Below are 14,065 nucleotides of genomic sequence, written 5' to 3' on the forward strand. Positions count from 1 at the left end.
ATAGTTCACTTCAGCTCTGAGGCACTTTGTTTTGCCAAAACAGGTTTCTGCTTTCAGTGTGTGGGGCAGGGCAGCAGACGCTCCGCAGGAGGTGGAGCCGGCATTGTGGGGCCAAGTACAGTCAGGAGCACCTTGTTGACAAGTCTTCCCTCTTCCTGGTCCAGGTGTCGGGCAGAGTCATCAGTCGCTCCCCAGGGGGCGGAGCCAGCATTGTGGTGGCAGAGCACAGCCTTATTCAGAGTCAAGGGGCATTCCCACCACCCACTCTGGTGTAATCCCCCTATTCACCACCTGTCATCCCTAGCCCTGTCACTCACAGAACCCAGACAGCAGATACACATAAGTGCAGAGGCGGGCTAAAATGGTTAGACAAGCAAATGCTAACTTTCTAAAAGTAGCATTTGCAAACACAGGATATTAAATAAACTTTACTAAAATAAGTATTTTATTATTCTAAGTTCAGTCATACTAAACTTTATTTTCTACCATGTTCCCTGAGCCTGCTGGGATTATTGAGTGTAATAATTCCAGCAGCCCATTCTGGCCTATGAGAACAGGTAGCCTTACAATAGTGAAAAACGAAATTGGCTCTAATTCACTATTAGGACATGGCACACACATCCATGCTTGTTCTACCTTACACTAACAAAGAACCCTGCCCTTGGGCCTACCATAGGGGTGATTAATATGAAGTTAAGGGAAGGTTTAGGGACAGGCAAGTAGGTGCACTTGCGCAGTCAGCATGACAGTACCAGACTGCACGCAGGTTCTGCAATGGCAGACCGTAGACACATTTTACTAGGCCGCTTCTGTGGGTGGCACAACTAGTACTGCAGGCCCACTAGCAGTATTTGTATTTACAAGCCCTGGCACTCCTGGTGCACTAGACTGGGGACTGATAGTAAACCAAATAAGCCAAACATGGAAACCAATCAATGTAACAATTTACAACAGGGAGAGCATATGGACTTTAGCACTGGTCAGCAGTGGTAAAGTGCCCAGAGTCCAAAACCAACAAAAATAGTTCAGAGGAAATATAGGAGGAAAAAGGCAAAAAGTTTAGGGATGACCCAGCAGGAAGGGCCAAGTCCAACAGCCCACAAACCCACTGCCCTGGCATACCTCAGTCACCCCTCTAGCTGAATGCACTATGCCAGTGGTGTGGGCACAGGAACATGAGCCCTCTGCCCCTACAGTACCAGGGCCATTCCTGGGCACTGTAAGTGCAGTGATGCCATTAAGAGTATATGGTGCTGGGAGGTCGTCATTACGAACTCCACAGCACCATAATGGCTACACTGAAGACTGAGAAGTTTGGTAACAAACTTCTCAGCACATTAAACCCGCACTGATGCCAGTGTGGGATTTAATGTACAATGCATGACAGAGGGCATCTTTCAGATGCCCCCTGAAACCAACCCACATCCTGTGTCTGGACTGAGAGGCTTCCTAGGCTGCCAACCAGCAGACATGTTGCTGGACCCCTGGATAGAGAGCCCTCCGCTCTCTTGGGCCTGCAACAATGCACATCCTCGGACGAGGTGCTAGGTCTCTCTCCCCCACCCCCAGGATGGGCAGGGGAAGCTTTAAAGGCATGCCGCCTTTGTGAGCTTCTCCAGGCCACTTGCTGTACTCAGCAACTGCCCCCCCCCGGTTCTGACCCCCACTACGGCGGGAAGAACAGCGGGAAAAACAAAGGAAGGAAAGAGGGTGTGCAAGCCTGTGCCAACTCCACCCCTCAGGTGGGGAAAGCGAGGTGAAGCACAACTTTGTTCTCTCGCCATCTTGAGGATGGGGAGCCCTACCCAATCAGAGTAAGGCTCCTGCCCCCCTCCCACTGGAAAGTGGCAGGATCCTCGTGAGAAGAGGTCGCTCCACCTCGCTCCCTGACCGCTCTCCGCAGCGCTCACTCTGGCTGCCTGGTATTTCTCTGTGACTGCCTCACCTGTGACTGATTACTCTTTAACTATTAGCGCGCTCGCATTTGCCGAATTTTCATAGGCTTTAACATTAGTATTGTGCGCTAGCATTTACCTCATTGAAGTGCAGAGCAGTTTTAATGTAATTTGATCGCCCGCATTTTTGCCCATTTGATTAGCAGAATAATTGGCCATTGAGTGTGCGCTCGCATTTGCTTATTGTTTTGTTTACCTGCTGCGTGCATTGTTGATCGGACTGGCCGCCTGATTTGGTGTTTGTTTACAGTATACGGCCATTTTGTTTGTTGTGCCTCGTAGCGAGGCTCCCCAGCACGCACCCGCCTCCCAGCTGCCCCTCCCTCCCACGGACTGCCTTCAGGCTGCCCCGCTGCCCACAGCTCTGTGACCCCCTGATCCTCGTGAGAAGAGGTCGCTCCACCTCGCTCCCTGACCTCTCTCCGCAGCGCTCGCTCTGGCTGCCTGGTATTTCTCTGTGACTGCCTCACCTGTGACTGATTACTCTTTAACTATTAGCGCGCTCGCATTTGCCGAATTTTCATAGCGCTTTAACATTAGTATTGTGCGCTAGCATTTACCTCATTAAAGTGCAGAGCAGTTTTAATGTAATTTGAACGCGCACATTTTTGCCCATTTGATTAGCAGAATAATTGGCCATTGAGTGTGCGCTCGCATTTGCTTATTGTTTTGTTTACCTGCTGCGTGCATTGTTGATCGGACTGGCCGCCTGATTTGGTGTTTGTTTACAGTATACGGCCATTTTGTTTGTTGTGCCTCGTAGCGAGGCTCCCCAGCACGCACCCGCCTCCCTGCTGCCCCTCCCTCGACCCTCCCCCACACTATCCATTTATGACAGATGCATCTGCGCGCAGCGTTCACGCGCAGCGGACGCGCCCCAGTCGCGCCGAAGGTGCGCCAGAGGTAAGCCTGTCTACGCCCGTCCGCGCCTGGACCGCGCCCAGCGCCAGACCCCCTGGCCCCCGTCCCACCCACCCCACCCGCATTACATACGACGCCTCCACCCTCCTAGCCCTTAACCCCGGTCGACTCCCCAACTGCGCCCAAGCCGCTCCTGGACACACCCATGGACCCTTCACATGCAACTCCTGCAAGTATGACGGCACCAAGACCAACTCCTCATCCACTAACACCAAACAGAGATCTGACACCAACCACCTAAATTGCATCCTGCTCAACACCCGCTCGGTCCACAGACACGCCATCGACCTTTGGAATCTACTAGACACCATCTCTCCGGACGTCGCCTTCCTAACAGAAACATGGATGAACGCCTCCTCAGCCCCAGACATCACCATTGCCATCCCGGAAGGCTACAAGATCATCCGAAAAGACCGCACCAACCAAACAGGAGGAGGCATCGCTATCGTCCATAAGAATTCCATCCGCATCTCAACCAGCTCAGACGTCAACCTCGCTAGCGCCGAACACCTTCACTTCCAGATCCACACCGACCCCAAGACCACACTCAGAGGCACCCTCCTCTACAGGCCACCAGGACCCCGTGCACAATTCAGTGAAGACATCACTGACTTTATCACCCCTCACGCCCTCCCCTCCGAGGACTACATTCTATTGGGAGATCTCAATTTTCACCTGGAAAAAAGCAACGACCGCAACACCACCGCCCTTCTGGAAAATCTCGCCAACCTCGGACTCAAACAACTTGTTAATACCCCCACTCACTACGCTGGTCACACACTCGACCCTATCTTCACCTCCAGCAAACATATCTCCTTCAGTCACACCACAGTTCTCCATTGGACGGACCACAGCTGCGTTCACTTTGTCTACAAAAAGACCACAACCCACAACCATCCTCAACCTACTCTGCGAAGAAACTGGAACAAAATCATCAGCGACCAGATTTCCTCATCGCTTCTTCAAAACCCCCCTGCCCACTCTTCGAACCCCAACCAAGCAGCCATTAACCTCACTCAATGGCTAACCAACATCGCCGACAACCTAGCACCTTTGAAAAAACGTCAAATCCAACTAGGCAGCAAAAACGCCCCCAGGTTCAACGATGATCTTAAGAAATCCAAGAAACTGTCGCTCCCTTGAGAAGACCCTGGGAAAAAAGACTCGAACACCAGCACCAGGGACGCCTTCAAAAACGCCACCCGCATACACCACCAACTGATCCGGACGACCAAGAAAGCTGCATTCAAAGACCGACTAGACAACAACGCCCACAACAGCAAGGAATTATTCAACATCGTCAAAGACTTTACCAACCCTACTGCCAACTCCAACGACATCACTCCCTCTCAAACCCTTTGCGACTCCCTAGCTTCGTTCTTCCACGACAAAATCGCAGACATCCACAACAGCTTCGACAACAAACCCGGAGACCAACCCACCCAACCTTCTGCCGTACCTTCACCCCCCTTGAACATCCTTAATAACTGGAACCCAATCTCCACTGAGGACACCATCCGCCTGATGAACTCCATCCACTCAGGATCCCCAACAGACCCATGCCCTCACCACATCTTCAACAAAGCAGACTCCATCATAGCACCACACCTCCGAGACGTCATCAACTGCTCCCTTAACTCCGCCACTTTCCCGGAAAGCTGGAAACACGCCAAACTCAGCGCCCTTCTGAAAAAACCCACAGCTGACCCCACCGAACTCAAAAACTACCGCCCCATCTCGCTCCTTCCATTCCCGGCCAAAGTCATCGAGAAAGCTGTCAACAACCAGCTCGCCGCCTTCCTCGAAACCAACAAATCCCTCGACTCCTCACAGTCCGGCTTCCGAGCCAAACACAGCACTGAGACCGCACTCATCGCAGCAACAGACGACATTCGAACTCTACTGGACAATGGGGACACAGTCGCCCTCATCCTCCTTGACCTCTCCGCAGCCTTCGACACAGTCTGTCATAGCACCCTGCTACAACGCCTCAGAAACATCGGAATCCAAGGAAAAGCACTGGAATGGATCACCTCGTTCCTTGCCGGAAGAACTCAGAGAGTCTGCCTCCCACCTTTCAAGTCAGAGGCGACTGAAGTCATTTGTGGCGTACCACAAGGATCTTCACTCAGCCCCACCCTTTTCAACGTATACATGAGCCCCCTCGCGGCCATCGCACGCCAACACAACCTCAACATCATCTCCTACGCTGATGACACTCAACTGATCCTCTCACTCACCAAAGACCCTAACACCGCCAAAACCAACCTACATGAAGGAATGAAAGAAGTAGCCGAGTGGATGAAGCACAGCCGTCTGAAACTGAATTCAGACAAAACAGAAGTCCTTATCTTAGGTACCTCCCCCTCCGCCTGGGACGACTCTTGGTGGCCAGAGGCCCTTGGAAAAGCACCCATCCCGACGGACCACGCACGAAACCTGGGCGTCATCCTGGACTCCTCACTCTCGATGACCAGACAAGTCAACGCCGCTTCGTCATCTTGCTTAAACATTCTTCGCATGCTCAAAAAATCATTTCGCTGGATCCCCACCGAAACTAGAAAAACGGTTACCCACGCACTGGTTACAAGCCGCCTGGACTACGGAAACACCCTATACGCCGGTACCACCGCAAAACTTCAGAAAAAACTCCAACGCATCCAGAACGCATCAGCCAGACTCATACTTGACATCCCGCGTAAAGACCACATTTCTGATCACCTGGAAAACCTCCACTGGCTCCCCGTCAATAAGAGGATAACATTCCGCCTCCTAACCCACGCACACAAAGCACTTTACGAACTTGGACCCGAATGCCTCAACACACGACTTTCCTTCTACACCCCCTCCCGCCAGCTACGCTTTTCCAACCAAGCCCTTGCTGCTGTACCTCGCATCAACAAAACAACCATGGGAGGAAGATCCTTCTCCTACCTGGCAGCTAAAACCTGGAACTCACTTCCCATTCACCTTCGCCTCACTCAGAACCACCTAGCATTCAGAAAGCAACTTAAAACCTGGATATTCGACATGTAATTCCCCAACCTCTTCAAGCGCCTTGAGACCCTCTGGGTATGTAGCGCGCTATATAAATTAATTGACTTAACTTGACTTGACTGTACTCACCCCATTACAGGGACCTATTGGTCCCTGCCCTTGCCCTACCTGTAACGCCCCTAAATTTAGTATTTAGGGGCACCCTGAACCTTCCTTCCTAAGATCCCGATAGAAACAAGAACAACAAGAAACAAGAAGACCTGCCGTGCAGCTGCTAACAAAAGGACGACACCAATTGACTTGGCCTCAACCCTACCGGCCTGTAGATCCTTGAACCTGCTCCTGCTAAAATCCTGGGGTCTCCTGCGGACAGCATCCTCGAAAACCCGGAGGACCTTCCTGCCTTGACCCTCTTAGAGACTGGGACTCCCATGAGCAGTGGTTCTGCTCAAACAGCAATACTCCTGGTGCCAGCCAGGAACCGCAAATCCAGCACACTCTGCACCCGGCGAGCCGGCCTGTGCCTGAGTGGACAAAGTCCATGAGGACGTCCCCCCGGCGACTATGACCAAGAATCCAGCACCCAAGGACCCTCCTCTATGATCCTGACGGCGCCTGCAGCCTCACAACCAGGTACCCCTCCAACCACGACCAGCTGAGGGTATGATTTCCCGACACCAAAAGACACCCCTGCACCCAGCGCCCCACGGCCCCGTGTGCCCAACTCCTGGGTGTCTACCTATCCTCTCAGGTCCCAACTTACCTCTAGAAGTGGTGGTCGCACCTGAAGAATCTCTGACCCCGAGCCTGCAGCCTTTGTTCAACTTCCAGCTTTTCTACTGAATAACATTGGGCAACCAAAGGTCCAAATCACCCTGCACCCAGCCACCCGAGTGACACTGGGAGTGCAGCATCTGTCCTATCCTACTTCCCAATTTGCCCTGAGCAAGTGACCAGGAGCTCAGCTCCCACAGCCGTGTGGCCTGCCTGCAAGCATCCACCAAGCAAAGGCCCTCTGGCCGCCATAGGCTAACTTTGGGCCTACTCTCTCTGCACCCGGCTGCCCCTGTGCCGCTGAGGTTGTAACAACTGTACTTACCTAACCCTGGGAGACCCCTGAGTCTACCCCAGAACCTTAACTCTGCCAGCCGAGTACTTACCCAAAGACCGATAACTTGATTTCCTCCCTAGGGTATCATTGGCTGGGCTTCACTCATAATTTCTTCTAAGTGTCGACTCTTGCAACTTTAAAATATTCACAAAAAATCAGCCGATTAACGAATTCCGAATTACTCACCGGTTATCAGGAGACATCACTGCTGTATCTTTCAGCCCAGCACTGAACCTGAAAAGTAATTCTAACCGTGATGTACTGTTAACCCAATTTTTTTCCGTAGGAATACATTGCCTGTTTTTTACCAGAAATTATTCTGTGTCGATTTTCCAAACTTACAAATATTCCTTAAAAATCGCCTGCGTAACAAAAACGATTTCTTTCAACTGTTTACAGGAAATGCACCCGGGTTGAATCCTGGTTCCAGCCTTGAGTTAGAAAAACTATCGTAAAGTGATTTTATTGCATTTACTAAAAACTTCCCATTGAGCGCTATGTTATTTTGTGCTTAAACTTGTGTTGCATATTGCAACAAGTGTAACCATTGCATTTAATAGTCAACTGCTATTTGAAAGTGTTCAATTGCAAGATCTCATTCTGAGAAAGTATTTATGATACCTACTGTGGTTCTGAAATAATACTATACATTATTATATACAAATCAATTGGCCTAGAGTTCTGTTCTTGAGTGTGTGAGACCATTTGCTGACTGAGTGTACAACAAATGCTTTACACTGTCCTCTGATACTGCCTTACTGCTCGACCAAGCTACCACTTTGGAGAGTAAGGTTATATATGACTTTAGCCTCTGCCAAGCCTCTAGGGACTGTGAACTCTGTGCACACTGTACCTTACTTTGGTCTAGAATATACAGAGCCACTTTCTTACGGAGGTGAAGCACAACTCTCAGTCCACGCCATCTTGAAGGTGGGGGGAACCCAGCCAACCAGGGACAGGCTTATGCCCCCCTCCTACTGGAGGGTGGCATAATATGGGGTGTACCCACCCCAGGGAAGGGAACCATTGATCCCAACCTTTTACCTACCTGTAACGCCCCTTAATCTAGTATTTAGGGACACCCCAGAACCTTGCTTCCTCAGACAAGAAACCAGTGTGTCCTGCAGCCAGCATCCTCAAGAACCCTGAGGACCTGCCCTGCCTTCCAAAGAAAAGACTGCCTCCCGTGAACACTGGGTTTGTTCACCAAAAGACTCCAGTCCGGCAAACTACACGAGTCTCCACCACTCTGCACCCGACTCCCACGGCCAGAGATCGGGTGGCCCAACACCAAGAGGAGGACCCCACGCGATCCTGACCCCGAGTGGCCCAACACCAAGAGGAGGACCTCACGCGATCCTGACCCGAGATCCTGTGAACCCTGAATTGCCTCAAGCCTCCAGCTGACGCCTGCAGCCTCAAACCAGAAGGTCCTCCCCAACCTCCACTAGGAGCTGGTAAGAAAATCCTACCCTAAAAGGCACCCCTGCACCCGCCGCCCAACTGACGGTGCCTAACCAATCCCCAAACTCCCAACTTACCTCTCCAAGTGGTGGTCACACCCAGACAACCTTTGTCCCCGAACATGCAGTGTATTTGTAAACCGAAGACTCCCCATTAAAAGCTCCAGGGCACACAACGCCAAAACAGCACCCTGCACCCGCCGCCTCAATGCCGCTGAGGGTGCAACTTTTGTGCTGGCTTGAACTCCCATTTCCCCTGGGCTTAAGTCCAGGAGCTTTGCTCCCACAACCCAGTGGCCTGCTCATCAGCAGCCACCAACCAAAGGTCCCCTATCCCTCATTGGATAACAATCATATAATTTGTAAAGCGCACTACTCACTCGTAAGGGTCTCAAGGAGCTGGAGTGGTAATGCTGCTACTGCTCGAAAAGCCAGTTCTTGAGGAGTTTTCTGAAGGTCAGCAGGTCTTGGGTCTGCCGTAAGTGGATGGTGGGGGTGTTCTAAATCTTGGCGGAGAAGTGGGAGAACGATCTGCCGCCGGAGGTCGCTCTACGGAAGCGTGGTACTGTGCGAAGGCGAGGTCGGCGGAGCAGAGCTGGCGGGTGGGGGTGTAGAAGCTGAGTCGTCTGTTGAGGTACGTTGGTCCGGTGTTGTGCCTTGTGTGCGTGGGTGAGGAGTTTGAAGGTTATCCTCTTGTTGACCGGGAGACAGTGCAGGTCTCTCAGGTGGGGTGTGATGTGGCTGCGGCGAGGGATGTCTAGTATCAGGCGTGCAGAAGCATTCTGGATGCGTTGGAAACGTCTCAGTAGTTTGGCCGAGGCTCCTACGTAGAGGGCGTTTCCGTAGTCCAACCTGCTGCTGACGAGGGCCTGGGTGACCGTTCTTCTCATTTCAGTGGGGATCCACTTGTAGATCATGCGGAGCATGCAGAGGGTGTTGAAGCAGGAGGAGGAGACGTCGTTGACCTGTTTAGTCATGGAGAGGGTGGAGTCGAGGATGACCCCTAGGTTGCGTGCGTGGTCGATGGGTGTTGGGGCGGGTCCCAGTGCAGTCGGCCACCAGGAGTCATCCCAGGCCGAAGGGGTTGATCTGAGGATCAGGACCTCTGTCTTGTCCGAGTTCAGCTTCAGCCGGCGGTTCCTCATCCATTCAGCGACGGCCTTCATTCCCTCGTGGAGGTTAGTTTTGGTGGTGTGCAGGTCCTTGGTGAGGGAGAGGATCAGCTGCATGTCATCAGCGTAGGAGATGATGTTGAGGTCGTGCAGACGGGCGACGTGGGCTAGCGGTGCCGTGTAGATGTTAAACTGAGTTGTGCTGAGGGATGAGCCCTGCAGTACGCCGCAGATGATCTTGGTGGCTTCGGAGCGGAAGGGGGGGAAAGCGGACGCTCTGTATTCTGCCAGAGAGGAAGGAGGTGGTCCAGTCCAGGGCCTTCTCTTGGATCCCGCCGTTGTGGAGGCGTGTACGTAGTCTGTAGTGGCAGACCGTGTCGAAGGCGGCTGACAGGTCCAGGAGGATGAGGGCCGCTGTTTCTCCATTGTCCAGCAGGGACTTGAAGTCATCGGTGGCGGCGATGAGGGCAGTCTCTGTGCTGTGGTTGCTGCGGAACCTGGACTGGGAAGGGTCCAGGATGTTGTTCTCCTCGAGGTAGCGGGTCAGTTGTTCGTTGACGGTCTTCTCAATGACCTTTGCCGGGAACGAGAGCAGGGAGATGGGCCGGAAGTTCTTGAGGTCCTTGGGGTCCGTCTTGGGTTTCTTGAGTAAGGTGTTGATCTCTGCGTGCTTCCAGCTCTCCAGGATGGTTGCTGTCTCAAAAAAGGAGTTGATGACTTTCCGGAGATGGGGTGCGATGGATGTGCTGGCTTTGTTGGAGATGTTGTGTGGTCATGGGTCTGACGGAGATCCGGAGTGGATGGTGTTCATGATCTTGATGGTGTCGTCATCGTTGATGTTGGTCCAGGAGACCAGGCGGTTGGTGCGGATGGTGATCATGGGGGCGGAGGTCTCAGTGGTTGTTGTGGCGGTCGTGGTGTTGAAGCTGTCGTGGATGTCTGCGATCTTGCGGTGGAAGAAAGTGGCCAGCGAGTCGCACAGGTCTTGCGAGGGTGGGACGTCGTTGGTGTTGGTGCGGGGGTTGGAGAGTTCCTTCACGATGTTGAAGAGCTCTTTGCTGTTGTGCGTGTTGTTGTCTAGGCGGTCATTCAAGGAGGCCCTTTTGGCGGATCTGATGAGGTGATGGTATCTGCGGGTGGCGTTCTTGTGGGCTGCGTGGCTGTCCAGTGTTCGTTCACAGAGCCAAATCTTCTCAAGCTTTCGGCAAGGTTTGCTTGGGGGCCCGGTGGTCTTGTCAAGTCAAGTCAGGACATTTGTAATGCGCACATATCACGTCCAAAGAGTCTCATGGCGCTTGCAGACGGCTCTGACGGGGGATGGACAGCTGAGTTAGCAAAAGAGCCAAGTCTTGAGTTTCTTGCGGAAACAGATGTGTTATGAAGTCATAGGCAAGCTCAAGGGCATTTTGTTCTAGAGGGTGGGTGCCAGAAAGGAGAAAGCACGACCCCCGTTCCTAGTAGTTTGAATTCTCAGCGGGGTGAGCAGTGACTCAGAGCTGGATCTAAGTTGCCTACTCGGCACGTACCAAGTAAGTTTACAGGACCAGTATTTAGGGCCATTCCCATACATATGTTTGTGCACCAAACACAATGTTTTGAACATGATTCGCTTTTTTACAGGAAGCCAGTGTAGGCTTCTAAGGCACGGGGCGGATGGCGACCTTCGTGGTAAATCTAAAACAAGTCGCGCTGCAGTGTTCTGCAGAACCTGTAACTTTTTCAGGTGGTGCTCATTTATTGCAAGTAATAGCGAGTTCCCGTAGTCCAGTCTATTTATAATGAGTTCAGTGAACCAGCTGGCTTTCTTGCTGGCGTGGCTGTTGGAGGGTTTCTTGATCTCGGAGCAAGGGTGTTGGCGCAGTCGTTGATCGACTGTCTGAGGTTGCGAATGGCGGTGTCGGGGTCGGTGTGTGGGCTCTGGGCGAGGGTGATCGTTAGCAGGTCTTCGGTGACTGCTCCAGCAGCGACGAGGCATCTGTTGGGCGCGGTGGTGCGTGGAGGGTTTCTTGAAGTTGTAGTGGATACAGCGATGGTCGGTCCAGTGGAGTTCGGTGGTGTGGTTCAAGGAGACGTGGGGGCTTGTGGAGAAGATGGGGTCAAGCGTGTGACCAGCAGATTGGGTGGGTGTTGTGACGAGTTGACTTAGTCCAAGGTTGGCAATGTTGTCAATCAGAGTGGTGGAGTTAGTGTCGTTGTTGTTCTCGAGGTGGAAGTTCAGGTCCCCGAGGAGGATGTAGTCCGTGGAGGCGAGGGTGAGTGTGCTGACTAAGTCGGCGATGGAGTCGCTGAACTGTGGTCGGGGTCCGGGGGTTCTGTAGATAAGGGTTCCGCTGAGGGTGGTGTTTGGGTCGGTGTGAATCTGCAAGTGCAGGTGTTCGGTGGTGCTGAGGGTGTTGCCTGTGTTGGTCGTGACTCTGAGAGTGTTCCTGTGGACGATGGTGATTCCTCCTCCTGAGAGTGTTCCTGTGGACGATGGCGATTCCTCCTCCTGCTCCGTTGGTGTGGTCCCTGCGGGTGATCTTGTAGCCTTCCAGGACGGCTATGGCTATGTCGGGTGCCGAGGCGGGGTTCAGCCAGGTCTCCGTCAGGAAGGCGACGTTTGGGTAGGTTGAATCGAGTAGGTCCCAGCGACATGTTTGCGGGGGGAGCAGGTGTTGAGAAGGATACATCTGAGGTGGTTGACTTCTTTCCTGGTCGGCAGCATGTTGGGGCGGATGCTTGTGAAGCTTCAGTTCCTACAGGTGAAAGCTCCGTTGGTGAGCTTTGTGGCTGCCAGGAAGCAGGTGTGTGATCGGCCGGTGTTGAGTGCGTTGGGGGTTCTGGCATCGTGGCGTTCGCGGGGTCCAGTGGTCCTGTACTGGGAAGCGGATGGGCGCAGACAGGCTTGCCTTAGGCGCGCCCGCTGCGCGGCCTCTATATGTGGGGATGTTTGAGGGAGCAGCTGGTAGGCGGGAGCGGTGCAGCGAATGGGATTGCAGGGGGCAGGGGGGCAGGGACGCAGCGGCGTGAAGAACGGGCGGTGGCCGCGGGAGAACTGGGCACAGGAAGGAAAAACAAGTTCAGGCAAGAAAACCAGTACAGGCACAGAGGAATACAAGCAAGTCTGGGCAAGAAAGCAAGTACAGGCACAGGGGAATAAAGACAAGTCTGAGCAAGAAAGAAAGTAAGGGCACAGGGGAATATAAACAAGTCTGGGCAAGAAAGCAAGTTAAGCACAGGGGAAAAATACAAGATTAGGCAAAAACAATGCAGGCGGAGCCGTGCAGGAGCGTGGGGAGCGACCTACCTGGGAGCACGGTCAGAGGTACCCTATCCTTCATTGGATAACATTGGGCCTCAGCACTCTGCACCCGGTCGCCCTAGTGCTGCTGATGGTTCAATAAATGTGCATCCTTGACCCTGGGGGACCCCTGAGTCTAAGCCCTGAATACCAACTCCCACAACAAAGTATTTACCTTTGACCCGATAACACTATCTTCCTCCATAGGAGAACATTGACTGTTTGCCTTTCCACTGACCCTCAAGTTAGGTAAGAACACTTACCACAGTCCGGGGTAGAAGGGTGAGGAAATAACTTGCCACCAATTTATTTAGTGGTGATCAGAAGATTAAGACAGTGCTATAATCGTAAAATAACTGTATGTCATTGGATACAAGACATTCACAAGGGTCTTCTGAGTACTGAATTTTGACTTGAGCTCTCACAACTTCAGCTGTCTCTGGTCTCAGCGCGTTTGTTTTCACTCATCTGGTTTTACCATAGCTACACTTTGCAGCTAGCTCGTGAAACACACATGGAATGAATAACTGAAGGGATCGTCGCTGTCATGGGCCACTAGCAAGGGGCTATCAGAGGGCAGTCAAGGTCTAGCGACTTATGTACGTAGGTGGTATTTGTGTCACCGAACCTCGCTGAACATCAGTAGAGCTTTGTACAATGTCCCCGGCAGAGATGCAGCGAAGCACGATTATCGTGATGTGGGCTCCGGAGGCACGAAGTGTACTGTTACTGCATTGTGATATGGTGCCTCTATAGCCGTGTGGATTCAGCTCTTTCCTAATTTTGAGGAGATCTGAGCCAGCCTCAGTGGATGTGAGGATATTGTTCCTGAGTCTGTGGACATACATGGAGAGGGCCTGTTGCCTTGATTTTTCTCTTTTGGCACTTCGTCTTCTCCAGTCTGATGTCTTCGTAGCACCTGGTAGCAGGTGTGCTGAGAGCCGCTGGAGGTGGTGCGATTGTTAACCAGGTAGGTGGATGTTGGCGGTAGATGATGTTGAGAAAGCTATTCTAAGGCTGCCTTAGATTTCTTTGTGATGTGTTCCTTCAGAGTACAGTTGGTTCCCAGGTGATCTAGTTTTGGGTGAAAGTTTGAGATTGAACCTGTTTAGGTTCATATTGCTGATCCAGGTCTGAACTCCTTATTGTTTGTTATTCTGGCAAATAGTAGGATTTCCATTTTGTTTGGGCTGGGTTGAACTTCAGGTAGGTGGTGGACGTCTGGT

General features: G+C 52.4%; 1 protein-coding gene across 1 annotated transcript in view; it reads left to right on the top strand.

Annotated features, from left to right (window-relative positions):
- LOC147725804 (histone-lysine N-methyltransferase NSD2-like) overlaps positions 1-14,065 on the top strand; it is a 262,511-nt gene that overhangs the window by 170,802 nt on the left and 77,644 nt on the right. The window lies entirely within an intron of this gene.

The sequence above is a fragment of the Lissotriton vulgaris genome, chromosome 3_1 (assembly GCF_964263255.1).
Source record: "Lissotriton vulgaris chromosome 3_1, aLisVul1.2, whole genome shotgun sequence".
NCBI classification, from domain to species: Eukaryota; Metazoa; Chordata; class Amphibia; order Caudata; family Salamandridae; genus Lissotriton; species Lissotriton vulgaris.